Raw genomic sequence first — 6,000 nt, 5'->3', positions numbered from 1 at the left:
ACTAATCAGAAGGTAGTATGGTGTGGTGATTTCAATGTACATAATACATTATGGGGGAGTGTTAAAACAGATTATAATGGGTTGATAGTGGAAGAAATGCTAGATTGGGGAAGATTAGTATGTATTAATAATGGAAATATAACAAGAATAGATGTGAGTAATGGGCGTATTTCAGCGTTAGATATTACTCTAGTTTCAGAAAATCTAGCTAGAAAATGTGAATGGAATGTAAGCAAGCAAAGTTCATTGGGAAGTGATCACTATCCAATATGGTGTCAAATTGGTGTGGATATTGTACAAACCGTGGTGGAGAGAATGCCATGATGGAAATTTAAGGAAGCTAACTGGGAGCTTTTTAAAGAACTGTGTAATAACAATATGAACGAAATGGGAGAAATTGAAGAAATAGAAGAGTTAAGTATGAAAATAACTAAAGTGTTAAGAAATACTGCAGAGGAAGTAATAGGAAAAAAGAAAAATATAAGTAGAAGAAAAGCAGTCCCGTGGTGGAATGAAAAATGTAGTAAGGCAGTGAGGGAAAGAAATAAAGCAATGAAGAAAGCCATAAAATCTGTATTGTTTACTGATTACATTATTTTTAAGAGAGCTCAGGCTATGGTAAGGAGAGAAAATAAGAATAGCAAAAAGAATGTTCTGGAGAGAATATTGCAATAGAATAGGGGAAGACATTGAAATAAATGATGTTTGGAACATGATTAGGAAGATGGGAGGGATCCAGAGAAATAATAATATTCCAGTTTTAGTAGGAAATGGGAAAATAGCGATAAAAGATAGTGATAAAGCAGAGATGTTAGTGGAAGCATTTGTAAAGGTGCATAGTAATGATAATATTGCAGATAATATGAAGAAGTATAGGGAACAGAAAGTGAAAGAGAATGAGCATATATATGAAAAGAAGATTCCATCAGGAAGTAGGTTAGACTCAAAATTTATGAGTTAAATGAGTTAAAGAGAGCACTTGTAGGGGTTAAACGTATAGCGTTTATACGCCCACGTATAAATATAATTAATTATTATTCATAACGAATTATGATCAATAATTAATAATTTAATTATTTTCAAAATTTACTGTAACAGAATCAATAATATGATCATTTATCAGTTCATCCAATGAACAGAAGGCATAAACAATTATTAACTCTAGGAAATATAATATCTTCCTGGCCAAGAAAGAATAACCCCCTAACAGTAAATTAAGAAATAGGGTAAAAGCATAGGTAACTTTTGATCGAAGTTCAAGACAATAAATCTGATAAGCACATACACAAGCAATATCTTTTCAAATACAAACCATACTTTATTGATTATATACTAACTCATAACTAACACAAACAAGACTCTATTGATTATCCTAACAACTAACACAAACACACGCGCACGCATACACACACATTCATACAGGTTGCAGAAAGGAAGAGAGTAATAAAGAAAGAAATACAAACAGAAGAATGAGTTTGGGAAGAATGGGTTTAAGGGTAAGAGGAAGGAAATTCCGAATTTCTATATGCACTTGTACATGACCTGAACGAACCATCAATCATTAATTTAACCCTTCTATCGTTTCTTAGACAGGTTATTACATTTATCAAAACACCAGTTAAGATTTTAGTCTGGAGGTAGTCTACTTGCGTCTTTGCTTTTGCGTTCCTTTTGGGAATTCCTTTGGTCAGCGTCAGGGTTCGTTCGTTGGTTATGGTCTCCTCGTGCCTGGATAGATGGGGCGAGGACCAGTCACGTGTGGCTGGCGGTCGCGGATGGTTGATGCGTCTTTGAAGTTGAAAGTGTGCGTTGCAGCCGTGAATCGTGGAACGAAACTTTGCAGCAAAACTTAACTTAAAACCGAGACTTTCAATCGGAAAAGAAGAATAACACAAAAGAAAGAAAGAAAATAAGATACGGAAAGGAGCTAGATGACTGGAAATTGAATCTAACCCATATCTGATCTTAATTTGGGTTGATCTGCTCGTCTGTTAACGTTACATGGTTACTAAAACCATCGTCTGCCGTCTCCGTCTTTGTTCTGCACTCGTTGAGAGCTCTTCTGTATCAGAACATTTTGAACGAACTAACTTTTGAACTCCCGAGAGCGAACTTGGAGAGAGAGCCTAGAGAGTTTTGGGTCTAAGGTTTTTAACTAAAATTTGTCCTCCCCTTCTGAAGAGAGCGGACCAATTAGACACTGTTCTTTGTTTTAAAAGTCATAAATCATGTATTCCCTGAGGGGTTTTTCTAATGAAACTAAAAGACCAGATGCAGTTTAGGCATGATTTCGAATTATCAGAATATGAACATTTTTAAACAGATTTAATTCCCGTCATCTTGCTATTTGTGTTCGTAAGATAGCATTGATATGAAACAGTACACACTTCACACATTCACACGTCTAATAATTATAATTATAACAATTACATGAATTATATGGGATCAAAGCATATTAAACGGACACATATATATCGTAGAAACACATAGAATGATGTATGATGTTTTTAAGTCCGTTGAAAATTGTTCTTGAATGAGTTTTATGGATCTTGATAGGTAAAGTCTTTTTGGTGTGCAAAGTTTAGACATTCCAATCTGAGGTCATGGATAGTTCCTGCTGAAGAGAGGTTTTGTTCATCTCTCATGGGACCAAGATGGGGTCCGTTGGCCGCAGGGGTCAGCAGTACCATTTTCTGAACTGATCCGTCTTGCAAAACTATCAAACGTTGACCAGTTTTTCCTTAAGTTAACCAATAAAAATGTCTTTGGTAAGCAGACTTTCTGGAGACTGGATGATTTATGGCTCTGGTTCGTGAGGACTCTTGTGAGACCTTGGTCTCTGTCTTTCTCTTAACCAATCAGTAATTTCGGCAACAAAGATAGTATTGACCAGTTATTTCGTTAGTGCTGGGGGTCAGTTTTAAACAGCCCGACTGGTTGGCGCCTGGCCCCGATGACAAGATGGATGAGGATCATGAGACGTTCTGAACAAGTCTCCCCCCCCCCCCCTCATTCATCGAGAAGCAGAGAATTTGAATTAATATTCAAAAAGAAGATGAGTCGGTGGTTGGTTCCTTCTCATTGTTGTTACAATACCTCCCCAGGAAAGGACGAAATCTGTTATGAGATGATTAAGCAATTGTCAGATGTATCATTGAATATAATTTTAAGACTTTTTAATAAAATTTGGGATTCAGGGAATATTTCTGTGAATTGGAAACATGGAGTAATAGTGCCAGTCGCTAAACCTGGAAAAGACCATTCCCAGCCAGTTAGTTATAGACCTATTGCTTTGACATCCAATTTATGCAAACTTATGGAACGGATGGTTATGAATAGGTTGACGTATGAAATGGAGAGTAAAAGTATGCCGTCAGCATGTCAAAGCGGATTTAGAAAAGGGCGAAATATGATGGATTCAATTCTGAGTTTGGAGGCAGAAATTCGAAAAGCTCAAATTAATAAAGAAATGTTGGTGGGAGACTTTTTCGATGTTGAAAAGGCTTATGATATGTTGTGGAAAGAAGGGCTGTTAATGAAATTGGAAAGTTTGGGAATTGAGGGAAAAATGTATAACTGGATTTCAAGTTTTTTGTTTGGAAGAACAATTCAAGTTAGAGTGGGGTCTGCATATTCTAGGATTCTCTCAATTGAGAATGGAACTCCCCAGGGAAGTGTGAGCAGCCCTATTCTTTTTAACTTAATGATTAATGACATATTTAGTTATATTGAGACTGGAATAGGAAGATAATTGTATGCAGACGACAGGGCATTGTGGAAAAGGGGGCGTAATATGATATTTGTAGAAAATAAAATGCAAAAAGCAGTGAAGGAGGTGGAGAAATGGGCAAATAGTTGGGGTTTTCGGTTTTCTGTGGTAAAAACACAAGTAATTTGTTTTTCAAATAAGAAAAATAATCCTATATTAAATATTAAAATGTATGGTAATCAGCTGGAACAAGTCAAAGTAGTGAGATTTCTGGGTATGTGGATGGATTCTAAATTAAATTTTGTTCAAGTTCATATTCAGAAATTGATAGAAAAGTGTAAAAAAGGAATAAATGTTTTAAGATGCTTGTCAGGTGCGGATTGGGGGGCAAGTTGCCAGTCACTGAAAAGAATTTATTATGCAGTGATCAGGTCAAATATAGACTATGGAAGTATGGTACACAGTTCTGCGAATAAAACTTTACTTAAAAAAATAGTAATACAAAATCAGGCCTTGCGAATTTGTTGTGGAGCATTTAGATCCTCTCCGGTAGTATCACTACAAGCTGAATTGGGAGAATTTCCGTTGGAACAACGCAGACTTCAATTGAGGATGAGATACTGGTCTGGTGTATGTGGACATCTGGAAAGTCATCCAGTAAAAATAATTCTGAAGGAATGTTGGGAGTATGAATACAAAGAAATAGCAAGCTTTGGTTGGGTAGTAGGGAAGGAGGCAAACAGCTTGGGATTGAAAGAATATTTAATAGCCCCTTCTGTTCCAATACCAGCAATTCCCCCTTGGATGTATCCTATGCCATTAATTGACTTACAAATACATAAAGAAATAAATAAACCAATAAGCATACCAACTGAGTTAGTAGTTAAACAGTATTTAAATCGAGAGTATTATTCAGTATTACAGGTATTTACAGATGGGTCAAAGGAACCAGAGTCTGGTAGAACTGCAGCAGCAGTATTCATTCCTACATTTAATATAAAAATTGCAAAAAGAATATCGGATCATGTGTCAGTATTTACTACTGAATTACCAACTATCATATTAGCACTACAGTGGATTGAAGAAGTTCAACCAGCAAGAACTGTGATATGTAGGCTACTAATTCAATGGCTGCTCTCACTAGTCTTATGAGTGGAAAATCTGAATCTCGGTAAGATTTAATATTTGAAGTTTTGCAATGTTGATTTAGAGCAAGGCAGTTAGGGGTATTGGTATTCTTCCTCTGGGTGCCAGCATGTGGGTGTGGATGGTAATGAGGAGGTAGACAAGTTGGCAAAGAAAGCATTAAATCATCCACAAATAGAAATTAATGTATCACTAAATAAATCAGAAATCAAGAGATTAATAGCAATTGAAATTAGTAAAAGATGGCAAAAGATATGGAATAGTGACTCTAAAGGAAGACATCTTTATCAAATTCAGGAACGGGTTGGAAATGAGAGGAAAAGATATGGAAATAGGAAAAAAGATGTCATTATTACAAGGTTAAGAATTGGTCATACTGCATTAAATTATAGTCTTTATAAAATAGGGAAGCATGATACAGGGAACTGTGATAATTGCGGGGATTCAGAAACAGTGCAGCATATTCTTTTAGAATGTGCTGCATATGAATGGAAGAGACAACAGTTAATTCAAGAGTTACAATTGATGGGAGTTGATACAATTTCAATAAAAGTATTGTTAGGAAATGGGTCAAGACAATCAAGAATTCATGAATTAATATTTAAATATCTAAATAAAACAGGAATAATAAATAGAATTTCATTTTTTTTTTTCTTCCAAAGCCAAGTATACTCCACACTCCAGATCAGTAGGGGGCGGGAATGCACCATTTATGTTGGTCTGCCAATCCGCCATTAAACACCAGAAGAAGAAGAAGAAGAAGTAGGATAGTTCAGAGATAGGAGGTGCACGGAGAGGTCTAGACAGGCCATGAACAGCTTTGAGTTCACGATTGGGGTCTTTGGGAAAGTACTGCTTATGTAGTGCAGTTGCACATACAGGTCAGGTTATGCTTATTTGCTGTATATTGCTTTGACCTTATGTTTTGGTGCAGTTATATATTCTGTGGCATCTAAGGTTTTTTTTTTTTTTTCTGTTTTTCTTCCCACCAATTCTGAGTTACTGTCACCATGCACCTCAATAAAAGCACTGGTAACCATAACCAACTGTTTCCTCTGTCAATTGGAGCCTCCAACCGCTCAAGGCATTCGTAACACCCACGATTCCATGAAATCAAGGCGTCATCAAGCTACAACTTTGTTTTG

This window comes from Squalius cephalus (assembly GCF_949319135.1).
Source record: "Squalius cephalus genome assembly, chromosome: 13".
NCBI classification, from domain to species: Eukaryota; Metazoa; Chordata; class Actinopteri; order Cypriniformes; family Leuciscidae; genus Squalius; species Squalius cephalus.
Note: the sequence above shows the minus strand (reverse complement) of the source record.